Raw genomic sequence first — 17,234 nt, 5'->3', positions numbered from 1 at the left:
AAAAAAGTGAACTGCTCAAAGATACTCATTCAATAAATTGGTAAACCAGAATTTGGGTTGCAGCATTTTAAACCAGAGCCCTTAGTAATAAACTCTATGTCAATGTTCAGTTTTTCAACCAGGAGTGGTTTTACACTCCCTCCCACCCCTGAGAATATTTGACAATATGGGTAGATCATTTCCATCTCATAAATAGAAGAAAATACTACTAACATATGGTGGGTAGAAACTGGGGCTACTTCTAAACATCCTATAATGCACAGAACCACCCCAACAAATTATCAAGTCCCTTGTCCATAGGGAAAAGGTTGAGAAATTCCTGTTCTATGTTATACTGAGTATAGGATCAGTTACCCTTGTTATAGGAATGTGGTTTACATACCAGACGCACTGCATTAACAAGGAGCTTGTTGGAAAAGTTCACCCCAGGCCTAGTGGATTCAAATCTGCATTTTTAATAAGGTCCCCAGGAGATTAATCTGTATTTTGAAGTTCAAAAGGGAGTGAATTACTGTATACTATAATGCTACCATCCTGTCACAGGTATTAAATAAGACAAATACCATAAACTATTCTAGTCTCCACACACAGAGGAGGGATATTAGGAAAGTTTCTGGGGGTTGCAGATAGGGAAGAGAGGTGGATAGACCTAGCAGTGCTGTGGTATTAGGGACTGGAATTTTCTTCAGTAGTTTACTTAAGTAACAAAAGTAATCAGAAGGTAAACACAATCCAGATCTAAGAAAGAGAAATAAAAATAGTGAAACTTCAGCTCTGTCCTCAAGACCAAACATGGGAAACACAGAAAAGGCCAAGGGCCAAATAAATGTGGGAATAGAGCAGAAGAGACAGAGCTAACACAACTGGTTTATGGGGGCAGATCTAGATGTGGAGGGCAGAATAACTCTCACATGCATACAAATCAATTAGAACAGAAAACTTCCTTGCATCTGGATGCCAGCTGTATAAACCGGGGAACTGTCCTGTTTAAAAAGCACAATTATAGGGAAGACACATCTGCCCAATAAGATTTATATGTGTTTTCCTGAAATGAGACTTCTACAACACCTTTTCAACAGCCAATAAGGCAAGAACACCACCAAAATTAAAAACTCCAACAATATATTTTAAGAAAACATCCCCACTCTTTTAAGAAACACAGACAATAAAAAAGAGATGCAAAAACAGTTCCTGCTCCCAACTGGTCCACAGAGTTTACCACAAAGTATTTTAGAACCAACACTGGGATACATACTCCATTACACAATTTCACATTTGGAGATTTAAGACAACACTTGCATCAAAGTCTGTTTCCTTCCCCACAGGTTTTTCAAAGCAATAAGCAAATAACAATCTTTTGTGAGCTTTACCAAATGTTAACTGGGAAGCCCAACTGTTTTTAATTGTACTTGAATAAATGCAGACCAGGATCCAAGTGCAAATAAAATTCTTTCCTTCTTTTCTCTACCTCCAAATCAGCTTTGCACTGATGAGTGGCCATTCCTAAAGCAAAGGTGAGCGGCAGCAAGATTCAGGCAAATCCTGAAGACCAGCCACTGTGAAAACCATTTCATAATGGAACTAATAATAATAGTATTGTTATGGTTATCCAAATAATTCCCCTTTCAATCATTCTGTATCCCTAAATCCCTACCCTGTTGCACTAAAATTACAGGATTTAGGGGCTGAGTTGAAGTTTAAAAGATGATTTCCAATGTTTTCTAGATATGGGTTCTTCCCACCTGGGGGAGAGAAGATTACAATGAAAATCAGAGAAGAAGCCTCTTAAAAGTTCGTATTCTCTAGGCCCTACCCCAAAGCCTACCCCACCCCTAGGAATTCTAATTCAGCAGATATCACTTAAGTCCAAGGAATCCATGTCTTTCACAGACCTTATAGATTATTTTAATGTATGCCAGGTTTGGGAAACACTATCAAGTTCAATTCTTCAATTTACAGGTGAAGAATTTTAGGACCAGATAATAATTCATAGCAATGCCAAAGTTAGCATCCTAATCTTCAGGGCTCACTTGTTTTTATTACCCAATTCTATTATTTTTTTCATTTGATCAACAACACTGTACAATAGTAAAATATAATGTCCTGGAGCACAAGCCCACCAAATACAAAAGAATCCAGAATTTGGAGCTAGGATCACTACTATTGTCTCCATTCTCTATTCTGGCTAATTTAATCTATGTAAAAATAAAATATTCTCCCCATATTCCTAAACACCAGCCTCCTGACCTTAACAGAAAAGCAACAATCTGCAAAGTAGCTGTGTAATCAATGGCATTCCATAATTGTCTTTTCTCTCTTTTAATCTTTTGCAGCTTTATTGTTCTTGAGCTCTGTAGAATCTTCAATACCCTTGATAGAAAAATCACATCATTATAACTCAGGAACATCCACGCGCTGCCTCAGTGATCCTAGTGATCGGCCAGCGTCACTTGTTCTAATTGCCTTTTTAACCACATATGTATGTACTTTGTTAGATAAAGATGATGATAAGAACACGTCAGCTATTTTCTTTGGATATCTTCATTGCATTGGTGGCTGCCACCATGAAGATCTGGACTTTGGAGCACATATTTGACCACCTATGGGAAACTTACAACAGCTGTGATGCAGAAATATCCAAAACCCATGAACCCGAGTGTGGTTGGAGTTGATGTGCTGGACAGACACAGCACAGCCATAGGCTTCTAAGGACAGTGTGGGCTGCCTTTCATTGTGAAGTCTATTATTAGTGTAGCAAGAACCAAAACATATGTGCAAGAACATTTGATAGTTGATCCTGTAGAGAAAACAATAGAAGTTACATCTATTAATATGTTACTTGCAAATATGGTTTCAGTAGATGAGAGACTTATATACAAACCACAACATCAAGACATAGAAAAAAACTAGTTTAACTCAGGAAGCCATAATCACAGTGAAGGGAGTCAGCCTCAGCAGTTACCCTGAAAGACTGATGGCAAACACAATGTCTTCAAATGCTAATAAAAGCCAAGAAGCAATGGACTGGGTAATACATAAATTAAATGCTGAGACTGAAGAATCAGCTGCTTCAGCAAGAGGAAGCCTAAGGATACCAATGGTGGTGGCTGTATTTGTAGAGAAATGCATTCTTGATTTTTTTCTTTCATTCATTAAATTTACTGGTACATTTTAGGTACACAACATGATGACTTAATTTAAAAACATTTTTCATTAGCATATATTATACAGAATAGATTTCTTTGTGACATTCTTACACATGTACATAATATACTTTCAGTATGTACATCTCATTTCCTTCTATTATTGTTTCCTCTAATACCCTTCTTCTCTGATAGTCTCTCTTCTACTTTTATATCATCTTTTCTCCTGAGATTCCACATGTGAAAGCTGACCAAAATATTCCACAGCGAATGTCTAAATTTTAAAAATTTCATTACAGTAAGAGACAGATTGCCATTAATCACCCTCACATTACTCCCCCTCTCTTTGAACACTTAAATCAACTTTCTGAAGCAATTGTGGAAGCCCTCTTCTGTGAGTGTCTTTAGGAAGTATAATTAAAAATGTATAGTAAATGCTGCTGCAGAAAGGCATGTAATGAAAACACAGGCTTTTAAAACCATTATGGTGTGGCCTCATCCACCTTATTCATCAAACCTTACACCATGAGACTTCTGGCTCTTCTACAAATTCAAACTGACTCCAAAAAGCAAACATTTTGCCTCAATTCCAGACAGTGAGGCAGCTACAAGAGTGCAATGAAAGACAGTCATGAAAGAGGCTTCCAGAACTGCTTCAGAAAGTGTCAAGAAAATAAAACATTAGTGTGGGACTTTTCTTTCCTTCTGTTCCTTATTTGGCTATGGATCTATTTCGTTTAGTTTCAAAGAGGCAGCTCTTAAATTCATTGATTCTTTGTATTGTTTTATTGTTTCAATCACACTGGTTTCTGCTTTGATCTTTTTTTTATTTCCAATACCACTCTTAGCTCTGGACTTTTATTCAATGCATGTAGAAATGAAATAGGCAAAAAAATAAAAATAAAAAACAATGGACACCACCAAAATTTAAAAGATCATTAGTAACTACTTTGAAAAATTGTACTCCAACACATTGGAGAATCTTAAACAGTTTCCAAGAAAAATAATTATCAAAACAGAGTCAAGAACACATAAAACCCTGAACAATCCAATAACAGACAATGAAAATTAGGCAGTAATTAGGCAGTAATTAGGCAGTAAACCAAAGTACCCTGAAAAAGGAAATAGAAGAGGATATCAGAAAATGGAAAGGCATCCCCTGTTCATGGCCAGGTAAAATCAACACTGTCAAAATGGACATACTTTAAAGGTAGACATATAGATTTAATGCAATGACAATCAAAATGCTAACACCTCCTCAGAGAACTAGAGAAAAATATCCTAAAATTCATATGGAACTGAAACAACACCCAGAATAGCAAAACAAGCTGGGCAACAGAAGCAAAGCAAGAAGTATCACAATCCCAGATTTTAAGGTGTACAGTATTACAAAGCTACAGTGACTGGGGAAAAAAATGCTAATAGCACAAAAACAACCTTATGGGTCAATGGGACAGAACAAAGGATGCAGGAAACATCAGATACATTCAACCACCTGATCTTCAACAAAGGGGCAAACAACATGCATTGGAAGAAAGATAGCCTCTTTGTGAAAACTGGGTATCCACATGAAGAAGATTGCAGCTAGACCCATGTCTCTTACTCACCAAGTAGTAAACTAAAATCAAAATCATTCAGAGATCTAAATATCAATACAGAAATATGTAATCTGGGAGATAAAGGAGGCAAAAACACAAAGTCATATGTGTAGACAAGGACTTTCTCAACAGAACCCCAATTGCTCAAGAAATAACATCAAGAATCAACAAATGGGATTATGTCAAATTAAAAAAGCTTCTGTACAGCAGAGGAAACAACCAAGTAAAGAGACAACCAATAGGATGGGAAAACATATCTGCCAGCTATACCTCAGACAGAAGACTAATATCTAGAATATATAAAGAACTCAAAATAATTATAGCCCCAAATAAAAGACCCAAAAAAAATAATGGGAGGTGAAGTGAATCAATACTTCTCAGAAGTACAAATCGTCAATAAATACATGAAAAACTGTTCAAAAATTTTGGCCATTAGAGAAATGTAAACTAAAACAACAGCAAAAACACCAAAACTTCATTTTATACCAGAAAGAACGGCAATCATCAAAAAAAATCAAATAATGACAAATAATGGTGAGACTGTGGGGAAAAGGAGCTCTTACATTGTGGGATGGAAATTAGCACAACCACTAAGGAAATCAGTATGGCGATTCCTCAAAAAATAAAATAAAATAAAAATAGGAATTCCATTCAACCCAGCTGTTCTCCCCATAAATACCTTTCCAAAAGACTTAAAGACAACATATTACAGTGACTTGTGCATACACATGTTTGTAGCAGCACTATTCATTAATAGCTAAATCTTTAAAGTGGCCTATATGTCTGTTAACAGATGAACAAATAAAAAATGTGATACAGAGTAGTACTGTGCCATAAAGAAGAATGAATTAGAGTCATTTGTAGGAAAATGGATGCACCTTGAAATCATATTAAGGGAAATAAATCAGATGCACAGCCTAAATATCACATGGTTTCTCACCTACAAAAAACACAAAGTATAAATAAAAGCAGAAAGAAAAGATGGGGGCCCCAAGGGTAAAGCTGCCAACCCAAAACTGGTGGGCAGCCTCCCCAGCACCACGGAGCCCTCTCACCAGGTCTTGCCAGCCAAGCAGAGTCCCCAGCCTCTTCTAGACCCCAATGTCCTCAGCAGCTCTAAAATACTACATTGACAAGGAGTATTTACATCTTTATAGGTTCAAGATCATCAGAAAATCTGTTGCACTTGTAGTCTACATACATCGTCACCTCTTCTGTTTATTTTTTGCTCATTATTAAACACCATGCTAAAATTTAAAAAAAATAGATAAAAGGAGACAGAAAGATAAAGCAAAGGGACCAAGAGATGGAAGGTGGAAAGGAGGGGAATGAGACTTAAAAAGCATTGTAATATTTGTCAGGTACATGTACCAACTACCCACAGTGATATAATCATAATGCATCATAAACATGAATTCAAGAAAAAGAAAAAATGGGGAAAGCAAATCCATAGACAGGAGAGATGGGGAATAAATAGGATCGAGATGTTAAGTACATGCCCCTATCCTCTAAGATGAATGTAAATATTATGTACTGTAAATATGTACTAATGCAATTTGAAAAAAAACAATGAGACAATTGTTTGAAGCGAAAGGGATTAATCGCAATGTTTCTCTTCATGTAACAAAAATTTTAAAATTTAAATATTCAGCGTATTTTGCAATTACATCTTGTATGAGAGAAAACATGTGGTACTTCTCTCAGTCCAGGTTATCTCACCACACATGACAATTTCCAGTTCCACCCAGTTAATAGCCATTTTTCTGCAAATGATTTAGTTGTGTTCTTTATGGCTGGATAATAACCCATTATATGTACATACCACATTTACTCCTTTCATAATTTAGTCACAAAACAAATTGTAATAAAAAGGTAAAACAATTAAGATAGTTATGCAGTTTTGTTTTGATTATATTGAAGAGTAAAAAATATCAAAAGTGCCCCAAAGTCATTACTGTATTTTTAGTCAAAGGCCCACTTCTATTTGAGCACATATATTCAAATTCTGCCTGAGTTCTTTTAGCTTTCTATTTAACTCTTGGATAAAGATATAATGTCACTGTGTATATTTCTACTTTTGGTTATTAAGACTTAATTAATGAGAGGGAGTTATCCAAAAGAACATGTTCAGAATGGTAGATGGGAAAGCTAGAAGGACCTGCATCTCTGTGGCCATGATTTTGCCACTGAAACTGCCAAGTTTGTGCCAGATTTACCTCCAGACTTCTTTTTAGGTAGCAAGTAAATCATATTAACCTGTCCAAGTTATATTTTCATTACCTAAAACAAGAAGTATTCTGCTAACCAAATGATAAAATTACTGACTGACCTATCAACCAGTAATTGATGGTATACATGCACCCTTTACATATTTTATTGCATGTAGTTATTATGTCAGTTCTCCAAGGAAGCATCTACTCTTCTTATTTTACTGACATGGAAACTAAAGTTTGAGAGACTGAGTTATAGTGCCATGATTTAGGATTTAAGCCCAAGTCTTCCTAATTCAACAGCCCAAACATCTTTTTCCATTCTCCTTTTATGATTTGACTGGTTAATAGCCATGATAATTTACTTACACTGTTTGGTTGGGCCCGATAAGGTGAATCTTTGGGAGGATGATGCTGTAGCTTGGGATGGGGAGGAGGACCTTTTATAGGTTTCCTTGAGAGTGGTTTATTATTTGCTTGACTGATGATGCTGCATAAACAGATGCATGGGTTATTGAAAATGGGAATAGTCTCATCCTGCAAAACTATTCCCAAAGAATACTGCAGCATGCCAAGCAGGCTCAGGATGAATAAAATAATGAAGCTCCCAGTTTGCAGAGCCATTCATTGTAAAGAGATGTTGTGTTATAAAATTAATGAATTCTTCCAAGAGAGTTGATAACAATGAGCTGATAACCAATTCCTGACACGTATACATGGGTCTGAAGGGAGATGAAAACACTACAAGTAGTGCCATAGGAAAACATAATACTGTACTGCTTTTAATCCATGAGTTCACTTTGAAAATAATGTGGTTCTGCTTTTAGATTTGCTCAATTTAAGAGAGCAAGTGCACTCATTTGTTCACATGTTTTGTCTGAAAGAGGAGATTTAAAGATACAAAAATATGTGGAAGTCTCCAAATACACCACTTAAATATTTCATTTGCCATTGCCACGTGATGTGTGATGCATGTGATACAGACATAGCCCTTGAGACCAGGCCAACAGCTTATTCAGGCTGGACTCCAAAATTATAGAAGAAAGGTTTTTTTGAACAATCTTTATCTGCCAAAGGAGTTTTTTTATTATTATTATTCTCAGAAATGTCATTTCTCAGGTGTTTATAGATACATAACAAGCAGGAATGATTCTGAAATAAAAGAACACGTTTAGACACAATTAGCAACATTAAAAGAAAAAACTGGCTTTTCATCAAAATAGGGTCATGTCCTTACACAAAACAAATGTCTCTGGACTCTGGCCTTCCACTCTTTGTGTGCGGACTGTTTGGAAGGTCACCATATATAGAGATAATGCTAAACCTAGCTGATAATTAGTTCATTTAGTCAATACAGTGGAAAATTCAGTCCCAGTGATTATGTAATACATGTGAACAATGTTTGTCTCTTTTCATTTTGACCTTAAATATTTCTCAAATGCTGCTAGAAGGGACCAATTCTTTCATTTAAAAGAGATGAACTAATGATTCCATGCAGATGTAGGAACTGCTGATTAACTCTAGAAATGGCATTAATTCACTCCGCATTTTATTCAAATAGTCTACTTCATCTTAAAATAAGGATCCTGAGTCATTATTATAAGAATCAGAAAACTGTTTCTCATTCTTAAGCTAACAGAACAAAATGGACGAAAGATTTAGTATTTCATTTCCATTATTCTATCTTGAAATTCAGTTTGTGAGTTTCATAAAGTCTTTCCGGCCATTAAGAGGAAGACAAAGATGTCTTGGAATAACAAAAATACAACTGCTAAAGTTAAACATGTTCTACTAGTTGATCACCAACACAGCCATTTAAATTTTATTTCTAATTAAGAACTAATTTGAATTAATCTAAACTAATGTTTTCTGAGACATTAATCTCTCATGTTAGTCAAAGGAAACTTATGGTTGATGAAATTTATATACTTTTGGAAGAGAACCTCCAAATATTAAGTAATCATTTGATGGAATATTCATTTAAACTACACACATTTAAAGAGAATTAAAATATTACACAATAATCAGGTTTTTTTTAAAAAAAAAAAAAGAAAAACAATCCAGGTGTAGTGACATATACCTGTAATCACCGTACTCTGAAAGACTGAAGCAAGAGGATCAGAAGTCTGAACCCAATATAAACAATTTAGTGAATCAGCAAGACCCTGTCTCAAAATTAAAAATAAAAAAGTGCTAAGGATATAGATCAGTGTGAAAACCCTGATTTTAATGCCCAATATACCAAACAATGATAATAATAGGAGAAAGAAAAACACTTTATTAATTAATATGCTGTGGTGATACTAATAGATATTTGATTAAATATAAACATAAACTTTTAAATTATGTTTATATAATTGCTTTTAAAAGTGAGGCATATTTTCTTTAAAACACACATATGATATTTTTATAAAAACATGTCTAATTAATGATACATAACATCATCCCCCCAAAAAAACTACCAATCTGAAATCATAGTATCCTTTTCTTTTGTATAGCTTGTAAGAAAAGCTGTAGATTATAACACATTGCTTCAGCTTTAATTGAGTTTATTGGTACATTTTTTAAAAAGAGATGAAAGCTTTTGCTCTTTTAGGATTTTTAACCAATCTTAAGCCCTTAAATTCCTACCAGATACCTAAGATCTATCACATTTCATTTTTAACTAACTCACAAAGGACCATGACTTTTTAATTGTTTAGATTTACATATATCACCTACTCAGAGGTATACAGTTACAAGCTTTAATATACTATTTTTTAATGCTGAATATATCTTAGGAGAGTGAATCTGTACTTCTCTTATACATTGTTCAAAACAAAGCTGAATGACAGCTAAATGACAGCCTCAAATTTTCCCTCATTGTGAATATTACTTCCAAGGCCCAGAGCTTCTGCCAGCACACTTAGAGTTTTTACAAATACAGAAATCCTTTATAGCAGCTGACCAGGAAACTTGCTAAAGCTAATACTACACTGATTTATATTACAGGTGAATACAGATTTTCTTTGGGAGAGGACAAAAAGTTGTCATAAATGTGAATTCTAATAGTTATGGGGGTAGGAAAATAAAAGGGATTTCTGTCTTTCTTCTTAAAATTATTTTTCACTAGTCAGTATAGATTACATAATTTTTTGGTTCAAAGATGTATAAGGAGGTCTTTCTTCTAAACACAATTACAATTCAAGACATCTACATTTTATTTTTCTCTTCTAGATAAAGATTTGCTGACCAACTTGAATTCAAAAAGTTGTACTCTTGGAGTTCTGCTCTAGGAGAATGATGTACACAATATTAGAAAGTGGGAAGAGACAGCAAAAATGATCTACTCCTGCAATTTTTATTGCATTTCAAGGTAGGGAACCTCGTCTGTTCTTTTTTTATTTCCCCAAACCCCGTCAGCTGATGTGATATTAAAACAGAGTTCAAAGGATGTGCATCAGAAACAAATGAAACATGTACACTCTGACCAACAGATCCCTGGTCTGTTTAGCTTTCAATTTCTTTGAATGCACTTTATACTTTACAGGTATGTGTCATTTTCCCAACTTAGCAAGTAGCATGACTGCTTCACATATTTCTCTTGGCTGTCCTCCAGCCCATGAAATAATTCTGTACAACGTTGTGTGGTTTCTTGACCCAAACTCTTGCTTGAGCTACAGTGACATCTAGCTTTCTGATCAATCTGTTCCATCAGGTGCCAGCTGTCAATGCCATGCCCTAAGCACAGAACCCAGCCCCATGCCCCTTCCTTCTTACTCATCACTTCTTGGCAGCCAATGAATAAACATTTCCTTTATTGACAATTTTGAGACATATTTTTAAGGGTCTCCAGAAGGCTCTGACAAGAATGAACGAGTCACCTGTAGCAAAGGTCCACTCAGTAGTCTTTATTAGTTTTCCTGCTTCCCTAATCCATTTTCCTGACCTGGCAATCTTACTCCCTTGGGGCACTTCCAAAATCATCTACCTACAATCTACCACTCTGACTCCAGTTCTGCTTTGAGGACTAGAATATAATAACCATAACCATGGTTACCTTTGAATGTGAGCCTGTCATGAGCTGGTTACTTTATTCAAAATTTACAGTCCTGAATAAGAAAGTCGACAATGAATGATGCAGTGAGGATGTAAACAGGATTCAAACCCACATCTAGTACAATCTGTCAGCATTGCCTCCCATGCAGTACTGTTCACAGCACTCTGTGAACACTGAAAACTTGACTTCAATGAAGCCTTGCATTTCAACATGCTTTCAGATTTCCCAGATACTTTCAAATACTGACAATAAAGCTGCTATTTATTGAGGGTTTTCTAAGTACCAGGTTCTCTGCATGTTATCATATTTAATCTTTTCAACAAACCTGTAAAATAAGCCAGACTATATTTCCCTTCTGTTGATGGTAATATATCTCATCCTACCACAGAGCCTGCCAAAGAAACAGACTCCATACTGTACTTCTTTATTGAATTAAATGGTATTGAAATAAATCTTAGGAATGACAGTTATATCTCATCTTCCCACCCCTTTCAGAAAAATGAAATGGTTTTCATACACACAAATTTCTACTTTGTTCTTTGGTAACACATTCTGAAGCCCCAAAAGAACAAAGAAAAATATATTTTCAAAGTACAAGATAGTAGTATCTTCAAAGAAGGAATAAAATGTTGGATTCATTCAAGATTAATATCCCAGAATTAGGGAGCTATAGGGAACCTCAGGAGGTTATCTCAATTTATAACTTTGCTTCCAGGCAGAACTACTACAAAGCTATCATGAACATATTTCTGTCTGCACCTACAGGTCAAATCTTATTATAATCCATGATAATTCAGATCTCCAAATGATAAAAAGATCTCTGTGATCCAGCAATTGGCAAGTTTATTTCAAGCAGTGTTCGGTAAGACCAAGTCCCAGAAAGAAACATTTTAGTAGTCCACAAAACAAAAACTTAAACAAGAGAAGAATTTTTAAACTACATAAAAGCCTAAGAGAGTAGATTTGCATCAATGTGCTCTTTTTATGTTTTGAAACTGAAAATCTGAGACTGCAAGAGGAATTAAAGAGTAGAGAAACTCTAAAACCATAAAACTTCATTACACCAATAAAACAAATACCTGTTTCTTATAGGTCAAGAGTAAATGATCATCATTACATGTGCTTCTTTATTGAATTAATAAACATGGTCTCATTCTACAGCCTCTGGGCAAACGTACAATAAAACATGAACAAGAAAAGGAAGACAAAGTTAATATGTTTGAGCACCTTCTAACCCAACAAGTGAACTTTTATGTACACTTTTTCCATTAAAAATGTAAAGATCATTTATGAAAATAGGATGATAATAATAAGGCCTAAAGTGCATACATCAGAACTCCATTATAATATAGTTTGTTATTAGATGTTTCTTTGCACACAGTATAGGTCAAGATATCTCCTCTGAGAGACCTCAACTATATTCAGTGAAGTACACTATTGGGTTTTCTCACAGTATCTGGTTTATTAAAACATCAAATATCTTCATTTACTAAAAATGAACAAAGATAACAAATGAGCAAAATTAATTAGCTAATTACTTAATTAAAGATAGGCTACAAGCAGCTGTTGTGTTGTCCACTGATGGCAAAGACGCTGATTTTTGTGGAGTGAGTTTTCTATGGTAGTAAAAACTAGCTTTTCCACAATGAGTATAAAAACAGACCATTAATTTCCATCTTGTCCCACCAAGTACTTTCAAGGCTGCTGCACTGTTATTTAGAACAAAAACTGGTACACCCAGGGCTATGTTTTATATGCCCATAGATGGTGCCACTTTTGTTTGTGGTCATCCATACTTGAGTCACTGCTCAAATAAATACTCAGTACAGGCTTCAGAGTTATCCCAGCCTCGTTAATATGGAAGAATCTACTGAATATTTATTTCTGTATTAGTTAAGTAAGAAATGCTAACTGCTATAACAAACAAACCCTGGGAGCTTCACATAAAATGTTATTTTATTTTTGCTAGTGTCTCCTCTACTGCTTGAGTCCCGCAGTTCAGCTGCAAATGCCTTCTGTCTTATACCATACTGTCAGCTCCAGCCAGTGGAAAGGGAAAGAGAAAGGAGAAGCACTGCACCAGTTTCTGCAAAGTCCTGGGTCACTTACCATCTTCATTTCTCTTCCAATTCATGACTGGTAGTGCTTAAGACCTTAGACCTTGGCTGAGCAGTCAGTTCTCAGCTAAACTTCTGTAAAATGGACAGTGTAAACCTAGTTCACCAGATAGCCATCTTTCCCACTGTTCCTTTTTCCTCTAGAGCACACCCTTAGAAGACCCTTCCTCAGATTTGTTGTTAGTTGGTTGTGATTCAGTTAGATGACATTTGCTATGTGGCTGAAATATTTGTTACTTACTTTCTTCACAGTCAAATTAAAGTCTTATGTTCTTGTCTACTTGGGCGAAATCTTTGGTAGATATCTAGATGGCTACCCGTCTTGCTTTTGGATCCCTAACTACAGCATAGAAAATTATTAATATGGTATACATTTGCAAATAAAACTGGTGACTCAGCTCTGTAGACCTACTTGTCTCTAATAAGCATTGTGACTTTTGCCTCCTGTGTTAGTTACTTTTCTCTAGTTGCTGAGACAAAATACCTGACGCATAAAGGATAAAGGGTTTATTTAGCTCACAGTTTGTAGAGGTTTCAGTCCATAATCGGCTGGTTCCAAGGCAGAGTGGCACATGGCAGAGGGGTGTCACAGAAGAGAAACAGTTCATGGTGCCCTCAAGGTAGCAAAAGCAACAAGGGGCCTTAACAGCGTCTTTCTGCCACTTGTATACCACCTAGACCACCAGGATTAGGGCAATGCTAAACCAATCATTCACATGCCATGGTTTAGTAATCACACACCCCTAATCCCAATATCATACATTCCAGATTCAGCTACCTCTGAAACAGAAAGCCCCACCTCATCTGCATGAGTCTTTGGGGGGACAGCTAAACATAAGCCATAACACCCCCCAAATCTGTTATAGAACCCCAAATTGAGACAATGTTTTTTGGATTAAAAACCTGCAGACTCAATGTATCAGGGAGTGAAGAAATTCTGCTCAGCTCTTTAACATTTTTACTGAGCTCTTGCTATGCACAGGGTATTGTGCTAGACTCAAGTATTCCTGGGCCATATAAAGAAAAGTCCCAACTCCCAAAGAATTATAAGTAAAGAAGAAAAATGAAGTTTTTATAGATATTCCTTTCCCTTTTAAAGTAATGATATATTATATAGAGTATATATAGTTACACACACACACACACACACACACACACAAACTTCCACTGACACTCCTATATCATTAATAAATCTAATTAAGTAGACAGAACAAGGTCTGTTCTTTGAACAGTATTCACACGTGCTAGGTATGCAATTGATTCTTTAAACAAAATAGGGTGCCAAGGGAACAAACATTTACAAAAAACAGATGTGTCTTAAGTAAAATTAGTATTCTGCAAGATAACAAAGAACAATTTAATTTATTCCTCATGCCATAGTAATTGTTTCAAAACCACAGTGTACACAGAATGCAGTAAAAATCCACTTATAGTGAATATGCTCTATAATTCAGTTCTATTATCATATTACTGTGTTTGATTTGTTTTCTCTGAACTCTGATACAACTATGAAAATGATAAAATCAAGTGTAACATTTTCCATCAGTGAAAATAGAGATAGATGGAACCTAATTATTAAAACTGTCATGAACCTTAGTCACCCACATGCTTAAATTGTCCAGTTCTCCAGCACATTTTAACCATAAAAGGGAGCAAGAGATAAGCTCTAACTCATTAGCACTGTATGAAATTGTTCACTTTATTAATAAAAGACCATAATAACAGAGCCTTGTGGATACAAAAGGGAGATTTATAACTAGTATTTGCAGAAAAAAATGTGTACATTTACTGTTAATAAATTGAAAGCAAAAGTTTTTCTCCCTGCAATGAACTTATATACACTGGTTGTGCATTGTGTTGTAATTACAGTCTTTAAACCAGAGAACTGCTAAATTAGCACACCTAATGAAATCGATACATTCTGGGGTGCAAAGAACCTTTGTGAGGTCTGCAGTAAAACTATTTAGCATGGCATGGCACATCTGCCCTTTGAGTCCACAGAGTGCTGACTCATCACCTTTAGGTAGCTCCTAATGACTGAACATCTATTACTGAAAGAGTAAGTAAGGTACAATATTAACAAGTATGGTCATTCCTATAAACGAAAAGAAAAAAAGCCTGTTCACTGGAGTGTGGCAAAGTTTGGTTGGCAACATTAATAGCAGAAATGATTTCTTCCACCTCTTTCCTAGATGATTATAACTGAGGCGAATAAGTAAAGACCAAGAAAAACAAAAAACAAACAAACAAAACCAAAGAAGATAAATAAGGGATTTTCAGGAATTCTGGGCCACAAAAGGTATTTTATCGTTATTTCCACTAAAGTTGCAGCTCATCAGATTTTCATCCCAGCATTTGGGTTTCTTTTAATACTGTATCAGGTGTTGGAGGAAACATTTGTCATGCTTTCAGATCAATTTTGAAAAGAAAAATCAATACTTTAAAAGAGTGCTTGAGTCAAAAATGCCCCTACCCACTTTTCATTTTAAACTTTCCCAAGCTTTAAAAAGTTTCATTCAATTTCTTGCTTCTAAAATCTAAGAGCTTCTTTTTCCCTATTTCATCAATTTTTGAAAACAAAACAAAAAAAATGTTCAATTCCACTTTGTTGATAAAGAAAATGGGTTCCCAGAGCATGTTCTCTCTGGTAATGACAATCTGCCAAGGAGTAATTCTTGCAAACATATGCATTTTGGAGAAAGGTATCATCGAAAACTACCAGCTTAGGGGAAGTCCAAGATCAACCAGAAGGATTACATTTGCAACCATGCTCCCTTGTAACACAGAAAGGAGAAAATAACTAGAAAGTGCTGTACTAACAGCAATTTTGCTTAATGGGCTTTTAAAAATAATGGAACCTACTGACTTTGATTTCATGATGGGCCTTTAAATAATTCATTTCCCTAAAAATAATTCAAAAAAGGGTAGAATCTTTCCCTGGCTTCTGAGTTTGAAATGTTATTTGTCTTGGAAGTTTGGGGATTAAAGTCATTGCCCTTTCTGAAATGAAAAAATTCAATATTTGGCAACCAAAAAGTTTCCCCCAGTTTTAAGCTGCTCAGTTCCAAAGATCTTCATATTAATGATTCTCAAACTTCATAATTTCTTACTGGAAGTACAAATAAATTTTGGAGTCATTTACCCTCCCATGCTACCAGATAATGATAAAAATGTTTGACAGCACTGTACAATATATAAAGTACATTGTTGCATGATAGTTCACATAAGGCACACAGATACAGTGGTACAGGCAATGTCATCTCTGTTGAACAGTGAAACATAAGACATATAGACCAACACAAAACATGGACTGAGCTGCTCATTAGGCATGTAATTATAAGCTTCCTTCCTCTTCCTTTTACTTGGCTTTGTGTGTACATTCCTCTCTCCCTCTGTCTCTCTCTCTCTGTCTCTCTCTCTCTCTCTCTCTCTCTCTCTCTCTCTGGCTTGTAAAAGCTTCCAAAAGTTATACCACATATTTGATATATGCACAATAATGAAGAAACAATAAATGCTCAATAAATATTTGAAAGAAAGAAGGGAGGAAGGAAGGCAGGCAATAGGGCTATCTTGTTGGAAAAGAAAACTTTATGATTTACCCTGAGAACTCTAAAACCACAACTTTTGATTGTTAAGAAATGAAGAAATATGGCTTCATGTCCAGGCTGAATCTCTACTTATCTAATTTCAGGCCTTGATTGTTTTCTCAATATGAAATAGGGATGAAAGTTCATAGCTGGTATCTTCTTTCTCTATTGGGCTTCTCTTCTTTAACTCTAGGATACTTATTAAGCCAATTTTCCCACCCTCTACCAAGTCTTCTGTGCCTGAGCCTGAAGATATTTCCTGCCTCTGAATTCTGTAGCACTTATACCAGAGCCAGTACTCAATTATTCCCCAGCCCTTTTTCTTTTTAATTTTTTTAGTCTTGTCTCTCAGTTGTAGATTGTTTTATGTTTCTTTTTTTCTCATTCTTTTTTCCCAGTAATATTCAGAGTAATTTTTCTCTGATGTCTCTTTCAGTAGATAAAATCTTCTGTTCATAATCATGAAGAGGTTGTCTAGGAAGAAGGTAGTTTGAAATATAAGTCTCTTTCAATATTTTGAATTCAGCAAGTCAGAGTCTA

The 17,234-nt window shown here is 35.4% G+C and overlaps 1 pseudogene; it reads left to right on the top strand.

Annotated features, from left to right (window-relative positions):
* Positions 1–2,564: 2,564 nt before the first annotated feature.
* LOC104849691 lies at positions 2,565–10,226 on the top strand (annotated as a pseudogene).
* The last annotated feature ends 7,008 nt before the right edge of the window (positions 10,227–17,234 follow it).

The sequence above is a fragment of the Fukomys damarensis genome, unplaced genomic scaffold (genome assembly GCF_012274545.1).
Source record: "Fukomys damarensis isolate Sample0158 unplaced genomic scaffold, DMR_v1.0_HiC HiC_scaffold_29, whole genome shotgun sequence".
In the NCBI taxonomy this organism is placed as follows: domain Eukaryota; kingdom Metazoa; phylum Chordata; class Mammalia; order Rodentia; family Bathyergidae; genus Fukomys; species Fukomys damarensis.
The sequence above is the reverse complement of the archived record's forward strand: the minus strand, read 5'-3'. Positions and strand labels throughout refer to the sequence as shown.